The following is a 13,229-nucleotide window of genomic DNA, read 5'->3' on the forward strand; positions in this document are numbered from 1 at the left end:
GCTTCTGCTATTTAGTTTCAGTTGGCTTAATTAGAATGAATGAGGGGGGCTTGTGCAAAGAGGACAGTTTTTTGTGGGTGGAGGGAGAGAGGAATTGGCCATGGTGGATGGAAAGCTGGACTGAGAGATAAAGTTACTAGCGGGTGGCACGGACCAATTGGACAATGACAAACAAAGCCTCTGGCCAAAAGCGCAGCTGTAATGAATTTAGGGGAACAACATACATGTTAATGTGTGTTCAAATAGAATTTTTATGATTATATTCCATGTTTTATCTATACACCAAAAATAGAGGAACTGTATGTGTGTTTGAGACAGAGCGAGAGAGATGATGGGTGGGTGTGCATTTGCAGTTGTGATTTGTTTTTGCAGACTAATATTTAGCATTTAAGTCCTACTGAGACACTTTACCATATGTGTTAAGCATATTTTTTAATACCAATGTAATGCAGGTTACATTATAAAATTAAAATTAGTACCTATTACAGTGAAGTTTCCAGGCAACATTTTCTAACAATCTTGCATTAACATTGTCCATTGCATTACATTGTTGTTCTTCTTTTAATAGAAAAATACAATCTGTTGTGGTACTAATAGAAGAGACCACATAAATGCCAATACCTTATTTCATAACTTTACTGCGTCATTAAAACACTACTTATTTTCTATGTCTAGTCCTGAGTAAAGTTTTAGTTGTACTATTTCAATCACTATGTGCTTCATACCACTCCCTGTTTCCTATTATTAATATGTTCTGGGTGTGTTCTAAGCTGGGTTCAAAGGTTGTAAAGTGAGTGTAAGATGTCATCAGCACAGCTTCAAATCTGTGTGAGGTGCTGCTAAAGTGCAAGCCAACTTAATGAGATTTATTCATAAATAATGCAAGTGTTTTTTTTGGGTTTTTTTTTTTTTGCCCCCCAAAAGGCAGAGTTATTGTGTAGGACAATAATTATTTAACTGATGTCTTAAGTATATTTGATTTAAGTAACTTTTATATGAAGGGAACTGTCAAGACATTACATTCGATGTATGGCAGTGTGATTAAACATGACTAGGATTCATATGTCTACCATGGTTTCTTTTCATGTGTTCCCTTTATTAAACTATTTAACATCCTAGGTTTTCTGCTGGCATACATTAAAGACAGGATCCCCCCAATTGATGCCTTAAAGTTCAACTGAAAACACATTTAGTCATTCTTTTTGTTGTCAAAAATAATGTAAAAAAGTGTTTTTAAAATGTATCGTTAATAGTTTTATTATTAAAAAGGGAAAAAAGAAGTCCGGAGGACAAAAGGGACTGGAGCACACAGATTAATTCACAGCTCTTAATAGTGCAAATAGACTAACGTTTCAACACTACTGTTTCATCAGAGTCAAAATGGACAAAATGGACTCATGAGGCAAACAACCTATATAGTCAACCTAAACCAGGTGTACAATTGTCAATTGTCAACATGTCTATACCCAGGCCAATAAGTGAGCATAAACCTGAAGCAACCAAAAAAACAAACGCCAGCGAGTTTGGCGAGAGTTAAGGCGTTTAGCTGTCTGGATGGAGGTGAGGTTTTTAATGGTCCGTCCAGACAATGAAGGGATGTTCAGTTCCCTCAAGCCAGTGCCTCCACTTTTCCAATGCAAGCTTCACAGCCAGCAACTCACGGTTTCCCACATCATAGTTGCGTTTAGCAGGCACAGGGATGGAATTTCTGTTTTGTGGTGGAGCGTTGGGAAAGGACTGATCTGACCCCGGTGTCAGAGGCGTCCACCTCCACAGTGAACTGGCAACTGGGGTCGGCTGGACCAGAACTAGAGTGGTGGTGAAGCGCCTCTTCAGTTCAGCAAAACCATGTTCCACCTCAGGGGTCTAGCAGAAAGGAAAGGCTGGAGAGGTGAGCTGAGTTAAAGGTGTAGCCACACGGCTGTAGTCACAAATGAAGTGTCGATAGAAATTAGCAAAGCCCAGGAACCGCTATAGCTGCTTCACAGAGGTGGGTCTCTGCCACTTCACCTGCCCACCTTTGATGATGTAACCCAGGAAGTTCACTGAGCTGATGTGAATTTCGCACTTCTCTGCTTTTTACAAACAGTTTGTTATCCAGGAACTGCTGCAGCACCTGTCGAACATGTTGAATATGTTCGAAGATATGCAAACACTGTACGGTTGAGGGAACATCATTAACATCATCATTATTAAGGGCCTGGAACACTGCAGGGGCATTGGTTAAATCGAAGGGCATAACCAAGTACTCGAAATGACCAAGGGGGGTGTTGAAAGCGATTTTCCATTTGTCTCCATCTCAGATCCGAACCAGATGGTAGGCGTTTCTTAGGTCCAGTTTCGAGAAAACGGTGGCTTTGCGAAGGGGCTTGAAGGCAGAGTTGATCAGGGGCAGTGAATACTTATTTTTAACTTTTCACTGAGGTCATGATATTCTTTGGGAATGGTGGACAGATCTGGGGTACTGAAACTGGCGGTGTTATGGAAGAAGTTTTACTCGCCAGTATCCCCGCTCCTACTGGCGAGCTCCCCCTTTTGGCTGGAGGGTGCAGGGGGTGAGGAAATGGCCAGTCTGACCACAGTAGAAGCATTCACCAGCCCTCATTCTTCAAAGTCGTTCCGCTGGTGTCAGATGGGCTTGACCTGCATAGGCTCCTCAGGTGGGTACTGAAAGCAGTGCAGATGACAGGTGAGTGAGTGGGATTAGTTCTCACGAGAGGGAGAGGTGAAAGGCGAGAAGTGGAAGAGAATGGGGGACAGCTAGCTCTCTCTCTATGCCGTTCACGAAGGCGAGTATCAATTTTAATGGACAAGGATATGTGGGCGTCAAGGGTATTCGTCTCATCCCTAGCGGCTAGCTCATCCTTAATTGTGTCACTAAGCCCATTAAGAAAAACCCCTTATAGAGAGCTATCGTTCCACCCAGAATCTGCAGTTTTGGTCCTAAACTCAATGGAATATTCATCGACACTACGGAAACCCTGGCGAATTTAGAGGAGACATCTAGCAGTGTCTTTGCCCTGAATGGGGTGATCAAAAACCTTCCTTATTTCAGCAAGGAAATTAACAAATGAGGAGCTATTTGCAGGTTGATCATCCCACATAGCTGTGGCCCAGGCTAAAGTGCTACCACTAAGCAACCCCATAATGTATATAATTTTAGATCTATCATATGTTGAAGGCTGTTGTTTAAACACTAGGGAACATTGCATAAGAAAAGTCACTAAAGCACAACAGAGCAGAAACACTTGAATGCACAACTCAAGGAGCCAGGGATGTGAACTACCACAGTGGGTGAGACAACAATATGGCGATGGGAGGAGGACCAGTGTAGATCTGCTGCAGCATTGTTTAGAGGAAGGGTTGCAGGTGAGCGGAATCCATGAAATATGACAAATTAGAGGAAACATGACTAATTCATAAGAAAAGAGGTATTTGGGGAAATATCAGAAAAGCTCCTTTTCTTCTCAGCTGGCTTGAGGGGTGTGTCTGTGTCTGTGTTTGATTGACAGCTGGCAGGCTGCCAGAGTGCTAGTGTTACACCGTTGGGAACGAGACACAAAGTAAACAAACTTGCGCTGTAGCCTACATGTCATGGGCAGACAGCATGTTGTTGAACAGTAAGGGCCACACCAGCACCTAACCAAGTGACATTTGCAGGTACATTTAGATGCTGTTTAATGTGCTGCAGCTGAGCAGCTAATTAACTATTTAGCCTGCAAACTGATGTTAGTGGTGCACTTTTCCCCAGTGAATGTTTGTTTGGTCATTCGTTCAACAAGCTAAGGTGCAAGACAAGACGTGTGTTCATGTTTGTAAGTTAGATAAGAAGGAGACTTTAGCAGGAAAGCTAATGTGGGTTGTTGTTCAGTCCTTGGCTCTTGTGCTGTGTAACAGGTTGCTGTCTGGCTCAGTGTGACCGTCTGCTCTGCCTATGATAGAACATTGACGTTACTGCGAGATTTGATTGGCTGTATAGAAATAAGGAGACCTAATGGTATTCTGTTGAATTAAAGCAAAACGCCATCATGAAACCAAATAATATAACATTTTAATTTCTCTCTTTTGTTTTCTGATTTTTTCTCAAAGGAGAACACATGAAAAGTGATTGACAGAGCAGATATGTATGCTGTAGCAGACCAAAAAAATGCTATTCAATTTCAGTTGGACTTTAAGTATGGGCATTAATTGTGACTAAATACCACTAAATACAGTGCCACAGTTCAACCAATGTCCTTGCTAGCCTCTGTTTATAGAGCAATTTATTTGAGTTTTTGTTTTAATCAATCATTCTAAAAAGCTGAGGCATGATATTCTGTTAGATTTTTTTTATATTTGTCAGTCCAGCAGTCAACAACTACACCTCTCACAAACCTTTGACATAGGTGGACTGTCAAAACCTCATGGGAGTTGTAGTAGCACCAAAAAGCGTCAAAATATAAGATTGAGGAAAGCATCAGTTCCATGTCCACCCACAGACTTGACATATTGAGGGTGAGAGGGTATGGCCACATAGAGAAGGTGATAATGACCAGTGTTTGGGACAAAGATGGAGACTGGAACTCAATCAGGTATGTGTCACACCAAGTCATGTCAACCATAGAACACTGGATGATAGAGTACCTACTGTTAAATGGAAATGATTAAAACAAAACCAAGAAACAAAAGACTGAAAATGTTAATTTAAAGTTTTAAGGGGGTAGATGAAAAATCTAATGTACTACTTCACATTAATGACAATAATGAATACAGTTAATCTACATTTTGTTAGAAATGCATCAGGCACTGAACAATGGTGATTAATCAACATGTCCCATCTCAGGTTGAATTATCTCCCCTATAAGTTTGGTATATAAACAATAACACAGAGGTTACTGTGTGATGTGTTCAAACGCGAACAAGTCACCCATATTGACTTTGTGTCACCCCTAACACTTGGCCTTTTGTTTTGGTGGGGATAGCCTGTCACTGAGATGGCAGTAAAAGGAGGGAAGATTTCTCTGAGGAAAGATGGCAAGGGAAAGGTCATGGTGAATAAAAGGCTTTTAATCTGAGTACCCTGTGTCGTGTGCCCAGGGAATATCAAAGTCATCCCATTTCGAGTGAGGTCAGACCAGGGCAGCCTCCCTGTTTGCCCACTGCTCTCTTCTCTGTTTATGATGCCTAAATACCCAGGGTAAGAAAAGGTTAGAAGCAGGATGGTGTTTTGTCACACTGTCTTTCTGCCCATGTCTGTTTCTCTCTCTGTGTTCATGTGTGTGCATGTGTAAAGCTCACTGCATAGAGATAGGATATGAAATGTGGCTCTCTTTGTGATGTTACCATTCTCAAATCGAAGTAAGACTAGATATTACTGTCATTTTGTTGCTAACCATTGAATAACTGAAGGAAGATTCTGTTGATTTGCCTGATTCAGACTTAAATGCACAAAAGCTATTACATTTCTGCATGGTTTATACAAGTTCTAAAATATATTCAAAATTTAAATTTTTGCAACCAAGGGATTTCAACACATAACTAACTATACTTTTATTCTACAATATGCTGGGAGTGTTTGTCTGACCATGCCAATGGAGATAAATAGTAAAGCTTTAATGTGATGTCAGCAGTGTTGTCAGCTTGGCAAAATGTCTGGGCCTTTATTTAGGAACTCTAGCAGTCTACGGGATGGCTTGCCAGTCCATTAGGTGTGAAGTGGAATCACGTTTTCCACAACACTGGCCCCAAGCATCCATCATGTCACACATTCACAACTATTCAACTCCACCACAGTGCTCTCTGACTGCTAAACAAAGGTTTAGATCAACTAACAAACATAAACAAAGGTTTAGACTGACTAAAAAAAACACAACAATGGAAAAAGCAATCACTTTAAAACTGACTGACAGCCATAGAAGAACAAACACATCAGATTAGCACTCACATGAACAGTATACGACACACAGTTTTGAGGACAAAATGTACAAAGCTTTGACAAAGAGTATATGTATTTGTGAAACTTGAGAAACCCTCACTGAACAGAAGAAGGGGACTGCAACAATACCTGCCTGCTGCATCCAGTGCTGTTATAACATCTATGTGTCTGGATTTCAGCTAGGACATCAGACCTGGAAATGAAAAAGGAATATTGTATTATGTCGTGCATTAACATTGACATGTTCTGTGTGCATGTTGCAGTTTGTGTTCAGATACAAGAAAAGGGTCATTTTATTTTGGTCGCCATACACCAAACCACACATATCAGCAGATATACAGCTGCAGCTTGTAAGATATTTTATGGTGTATCTTTTAGGAGTTTATAGATGTGTGAAGAATTTGGAACACAGTGGTCACAGTGAAACCAGGAGACAGCATTGGGTGGTTTTCTTATGTCAGAATCAACCAGTCTCTCCAATTGCAGGAACACTGAACAGTCATCAGTGGAGGCAATGACACCTAAAATCCTTAGTTGGATGCACACACACACACACACACACACACACACACACACACACACACACACACACACACACACACAGATAAATATAAAACTACTGTTAAAACTCCCTGTAGTTCATGGACTGAATCATCTGGATTAGCAGACTGTGGTGCAATAATTGTAAAAGCTACATTTCCCATAATGCACTTTTGCTTTACCTCATGTATTATGTTATTCAGTTCGCAAAACTATGGCAAAGCGGTAGCTCTGTTTGTAAAGCTCAGTATACTAGTTCCTGTGTGCACCTGTGTTAATGTAAGTAATGTTTAACCAGTGGAAGAATAATAATAGTTAGTCTGTGTTATTGTAAGAGAACACATTTTACCTGTGCATACTGCTGATCAGCATAATTAGCATAAAGTTAGAGCTAGCTAACTATGGATGCTCTGTCATATGCTCTCAGCCTAGAAGCTAAAGCAAGATAATTTTGAGTTGTTTACATATTTAGTTTCTGTTCTTTATATATTGCTGTGGTTATATGGCGATTGTGTAAGTTTCAAGTAACCTCTGGAGGCCGTTAGAAGTATTGCATTGCATTTAACTGTGCTTGTGTTACACTGGCAATGGCGGTTATTTAATTATTTAATTGAGTTAATGTTTTAAAGTGAGTTTATTTGATTTAATTAACAATGCCATATATCTTTGCATTTATTTTAATTTATGTTTATTTCTAATTTCACATAACCACATACACACTCTTTAACCTCTCATATACTGAGTCATTGGAGTGTTCTTGTCCTTGACCTTCAGTGGTGGGTGGTAATTAAAGAGACTGAACTTAATCTTGAGAGTATCAGCCTTTTCATGCTGACCGAGACGGATTCAGTACACGCAATCTCAGAACCCATCGGCTCATCTGATGACAATTTAGCCTCTGGGGGCAACGGCCAATGTATCAGGGCTTCTGTTATTGCCAGCGGATATTCAAATAATGGATATATGGGCCAAGAGTTCCTCTTCCATGCGCTGGTCATTGTTTATAGTCCGATTAGCAATCTTGGAACCCATCGGCTATTGTCTCACAACGGTTTGAATGCAGATACATTTTAAAAAGCTAATAAAAAGCTAATCTCTACGGTTCCAAAATTAATAAAAAGCTAAATCGTCGTTAGACGATATCCGATGGGTTCCGAGATTGCATTTTGGCCAATGCATTCCGCCTCTTTTGATTTCCACACGGACTGTTTACCTGCATGCAAACAAAGCCCACTCAAATGTGATTGATCAATTCTACTCGGACTACAAACGGAAATGCTTCTGATACCAAAATCTTGTATCTGTTTGCAGAGATTAGTGTACCCTTAACCGGCAACAGACGCATACAGCGCTCAACGACTACTGTGACTCTGCACTTTGTACAGATCTGTTTTAGCAATATGTTTAGCTATGCCTGCTGTCTCTCACAGTGAACAAATCTAGGTGAAATAAGTTATACATTTTGAGCTACGACCATTTGAATGCTGTCAATACCATTCAATGCTTTACTCTCCTCTGTCTCTGTCCATGGTTCTGAAGTCAAATTCTCTCTGTGTGTTGCTCTCCATAGTGCGTAAAACTTCAAACCCAGTCTGCTGCTTGTGATACTACTGTGACTACTGCAACAGACAGTACACCCAAGAAACTCCCTGGCAGTACACCCTGGCAACAATGCAGAATCGCCATAGCAACTAACCCAGACACCCTAACAACTATGTAGCAACACCCTAGATACCTTACGCCATATCAACCACCAAGCAACAACCTAATAATGCCCACAGGAACGACTCCAGCAACCACCAAGCAACCCTAGCAACTGCACAGAATATTGTTTGGAACTGATACTTATTTCTGTAATGTGACAGCAGTGAATTACTAGCTATTCACTTGGCAGTAACTGCATATCGATTATTAAAACATTGATTGCTTGCATCTATCTACAATAAAGAACATAATGGTTTTTAATATTTTAAATAATAATATAATAATAAAACTTTAATTATAGAGCACTTATCAAAACAAATTACAAAGTGAGTACACAGAGAGAAATATAATACCACAGTGAATGATAAAATATAAAATAAATAAAATACATAAAAACAATAAAATAAACAGACAGCTCAGTTAAGATCTGGATATGCTTTCTGATGCGTTTTTAGAAGAGACTTAAAAGAAGACACTGACTCAGACAACCTAATTTCTTCGGGCAAGTTGTTCCAGAGTCTTGGGGCCCTGGTGTTTTCATAGTAGTTTTCATCCTGGACTCAGGAACAGACAGAAGACCCCTGTCTGAAAATAAGAAGATAAACTATGTGAAGTTTCATAAAGGATTAAAAGGTCTAAAATATAATCTGGAGCCATGAAGAGCCTTAAAATCAATCCTAAAACAAACAGGGAGCCAATGTAAAGAGGCTAAAACAGGTGTGATCTGATCGTACCTGGTTAAAAGCCGAGCAGCTGAGTTCTGTACAGTCTGCAATCGTTTTAAAGTTTTTTGATTAAGACAAGTGAACAGACTGTTACAATAACAAGGTGTGAGGAGATAAAAGCATGTACAACAGTTTCTGCATCACTAAAATTTTAAATAGATCAGATTTTTGCAATATTTCTGAGGTGATAAAAACATATGTTTCTCAAAACATAAATTGCTATCAAACAGGACACCAAGATTTCATGCAACAGGTTTGATATGTTGTGACAGGTAGCCAGTAGATGACAGTATTTGTTTAGTGATATGTTGGGGCCCAATAACAAGGATTTCAGTTTTATTTGAGTTGAGCTGTAGAAAATGTATCGACAACCAAATTTTTATGTCAGACAGGTAGTCCTGCAGAGAACTCAGCGTACTAAGTCAGTGGGTTTGACAGGGAGGTATAACTGTGTGTCCTCCGAATAACAATGAAAAGAAATCCCATGTCTGTGGATGACATCACCCAAGGTGATCATATATAAGGAGAACAGTATTGGTCCCAGAATTTAACCTAGAGGCACACCGTAGTTGATATGGGAAAGGTATGACATGTAGTCCTAAATGGTGTCACAGAATTTCCTGTTGGACAAATGAGATGAAAACCAGTCTGGTGCAGTGCCAGATATGCCCACCCAATCAATTGATCAATTGTGTCAAAGGCAGCACTTAAGGCCAGCAGCACAAGACTTGAGCACATGCCTGCGTCATCATTCATTAAAAGGTCCTTAGTGACTTTGAGAAGGGCCGTCTCAGTTCTGTGGTGCTGACGAAAACCAGATTGGAACTTTTCAAAGGTTTTATTGTTTTCCACAGCAGCAAGAAGCTATTTAGAAACAAGTTTTTCTAAATAAAAGGCAGTTTGGAGATTGAACGATAGTTATCCAGGAGGATCAAGCCCAGGTTTTTTTAGGACTGGCTGGACACAAGCTGTTTTAAAGAAATTTGGGACACAGCTAGTAGACAGCGAGCTGTTAAAAATAATTAGCAAATGGGGCACAATACAATCCATAACTTCTGATAAAAACCTAGTTGGGATTTTGTCCAGAGGGCTGGAGGATATTCTCATAAGAGACATGATGTCTATTAGTTCAGGCAGAGTAACAGCAGAAAAAATGCTCAAAGAATCCCTGAGCAGGTGAGCCACATCTAAAAATGCAGGGTTGGGGGTAAAACCAGATCTTATTAACTCCACCTTGCCAGCAAAGTGCAAAAGAAACTTCAAAATCAGCAAGGAGAGGCTGGGTTAACTAACTGATCCACAGTCTTAAATAGGAATCTGGGGTTGTGCTAATGGGCAGAAATAAGTGCAGAGAAATGGCATGTTTATTGTATATTATGAAGGAGTAATAACTCTTTCATAGCCACAAAGTGGACCTGGAGACCAGATTTCTATCATCTGCGTTCTGCTCTTCTACATTTCCTTTTACAACTTCAAATACTGTCATTTAACAATGGCTGTTTTCTAGTCTTTGACTTTGATCTATTTTTCAGAGGAGGTATGAGAGCTGAGATCTAAGGTTGAAGAACACAGGCAGTTAAAAGAATCAACCAAATCGTTGGTGTTAGAGGAGTCAGGAAACACATTTCCAGGAGAATTGAACAGTGTACAGAATGTTGTGGCGCTATGCTCATTAAGGGCATGTGTGTACTCAGAGCGGGATAAGACGGTACTAGCAGCCTGTAATTCACAGTTGCATAGGTGATCAGATACAAACATGTCCCTGATTTCCACAGACAGTATTTTCAGACTCAGACTAATGACTAAGTCCAAAGTGTGGCCACGGGAATGAGTTAGGCCAGACACATGTTGTTGAAAGTTAAAAGAGTTAGTGATATTTAAATAATCAGCAGCAAGGGCAATAGAAGAGTCATCAACATGAATATTAAAATCACCACAAAGAACAATTCTATCATAATTTAAAATAAGACTGGATAAAAATTCAGGGTGCTCCAACAAGAAGGAACCAGCTGGTTTAGGGGGGTGATAAATAATAGCAAATATGACCAGGAGTGGGCCACCAAGTTTAAACATGAGCACTTCAAAGGAGGAAAAATCATTGCAAGCTGTGAGGTTACACTTTAAATGTTTCCTATAGACAGCAACATGGCCACCACCAAGACCACAGTCCCTAGGGTGGCTAAAGCAGTCACAATCTGGAGGCCACAATTCAGCAAGGTGAGTGTGATCACCAGGATTTAGCCAGGATTCTGTTAAGAACATGACATTTATTTAAAATCATTTAAAATAAACATTTTGTTAGAGAGGGATCTCACATTGAGAAGAGCCATCTTTAAAAGTCTGTGCTGGGTTAGATCTGAAGTTGAAACTGGGGGTAGGGTTCTGGCCCGGATCTTTATTAATTATTATTGTGTCTCTTTTGTATTAAGGACCTATGCAAAATTACCACAGGAATTTTAAAAGTAGCGCTACAGGGATCCGGGCCCCAAATAGCAGCACTAGGATCAGTCCACAAGGGGGAGTTAGTGGCAGCAGAGGGTGCGTGGCTGTTTTTGGTGGGCAGAGAAGAGAAAGAAGAAGAGCGAGGGGAAATAGGTGATGTAAACAGTCAACTATGTGAGGAGAACAGCACAGCATGCTGCAGGTTAGCCGCCAGCATGCAACTACCTGAATCGTTTGGGTGAAGACAGTCTCACGCCAACAAGGAAGAACAATCCCAGAATAAGTTAAAATTGTGAATAAAACCAATGTCATGAGTACTGCAGACGTTGCCGGGGACTGCTGTAGCGAGGGGGCGGTGTCCTTCTAAGCAGAGGTGTTCTCTGCTGTCTCAGGACATATGAGACCTCCAGAGCTTCTCATGATCACGGCCTCTTTCAGTAACTTGTGGCGAGACGAGGAGGAAGACTTGACTGCTGGAAAATGGGAGCGTCCCTCCAGTCTAGGAAAGTCCTGCGTATCCAGGATGTCAATCCTGTTGACCAGCGGAAGGTCCCGATGTGAAGGAGGAGGAGGCAGGTGTCTGTTCTTGCAGGCTACAGTCCAGTGCTCTGGTTGACGTGGAGTCGAACTCACCGGAGCCTTCTCACCTCCCCCGCCAACGAATCACCGTGCATCCACTGGGGCTCGGCAATGAGAAATGGCCATTGCTTTGGGCTTTGCACCCATGAGGAGCCACAGATCTTCAGGCTCAGCTGAAACGGATTCATGTCAGTGATGATGGAGCTGAGCCACGGAGGAGTGGGATCATTGTCCAGTACTGGAGTGGAGCAGTCAGGGGATTGAGATGGGATGGTCTCATTCCGGTTGCCGCAGCCAGAGGAGCAGAGGACTGCAAAGTGTTTTGCCTGGGCCGAGGCAACAGTGGAGAACTCCAGGATGAACTTGTCTTTTTCTCTGAGCTCAGCTTCCAGATAAGCGATACTTTTCTTCAGCTTTGAGACGGTAAGGTGACAAGATCCACACTCAGCCATCACGCTTGCAGTTAGTCTGTAAAAATGCTCAAAGCTTAAAATCCATAGTCCATAGAAGTGCTAAAAGCTTAAAATCCTTATTAAAAGCGACCGGCTAGCCTAGCCGCCAGGCAAAAAGCAAACCTAGCTGAGCTAGCAGCAGTGGAGGCAGTCTGGTAAACCATGTTGAGTTGATAGCCAGCTTAGAATCACTTAAGATCCATAAGTCCAATGACTGAAAACTTTTACCAAGTTAAAACATAGAGGTAAAACAATAGCCAGGAAAACAGTGTAGCATAGAAACTTGGCTTAAAAACTTGATAAAATGTCAATTTATGATGGTTTAAGACGAAGCCTCTGGTGGGCACACAAAAAGGCAGACGCACGCGCAATGATGCATAGTTACACCTAGATGTCACCCCCAATTCTACAAATAATACTGTTCTACTTGCATACTGTAGAAAATTTAGCATAATTCAAGTCTGGAAAGAGGCTAGTACAAGGTAGCCATTTCCTATCTTACCATGTTGTGCATCTTAGTAAGCAATGATGGAGACAATTCCTATATGTTTGCAGTTCGTATGTTGCACTTGTATACATTATATTAGGTCACTGGAAAAACAAGCCTAGAATGTGTTCATCTACCTCAGTGTTACTCATGATGTGGTTTGTGAGCCTCATGCAGCTCACCAAACTTTAATCAGCGGCTCACATGGCAGCAAATAATTATATGATAATGCGGCCAATACACATAATTCCAAAATACTCAAAACAGCTACACTATTTATACACGAGATGACAATAAAGGCTACAAGCAGGGGAAATACCTTAACTCACTGCGGTGTTGCCAGTTTTGGTCCTCTGGAGCACTACAATAGCGAAAGTGCTGTTGGA

General features: G+C 40.9%; 1 long non-coding RNA gene across 1 annotated transcript in view; it reads right to left on the reverse strand.

The window, feature by feature from the left end:
* Nucleotides 1-719: 719 nt before the first annotated feature.
* Nucleotides 720-13,229, reverse strand: part of LOC122865193 — a 38,451-nt gene continuing 25,941 nt past the window's right edge. The window contains exons 2-3 of the long non-coding RNA XR_006375413.1: nt 6,044-6,107; nt 720-2,667 (exon numbers count right to left, since the gene is read on the reverse strand). This is a non-coding gene — a long non-coding RNA (uncharacterized LOC122865193). The remainder of the gene's footprint in view (nt 2,668-6,043; nt 6,108-13,229) is intronic.

The sequence above is a fragment of the Siniperca chuatsi genome, linkage group LG18 (assembly GCF_020085105.1).
Source record: "Siniperca chuatsi isolate FFG_IHB_CAS linkage group LG18, ASM2008510v1, whole genome shotgun sequence".
Classification (NCBI taxonomy): Eukaryota; Metazoa; Chordata; class Actinopteri; order Centrarchiformes; family Sinipercidae; genus Siniperca; species Siniperca chuatsi.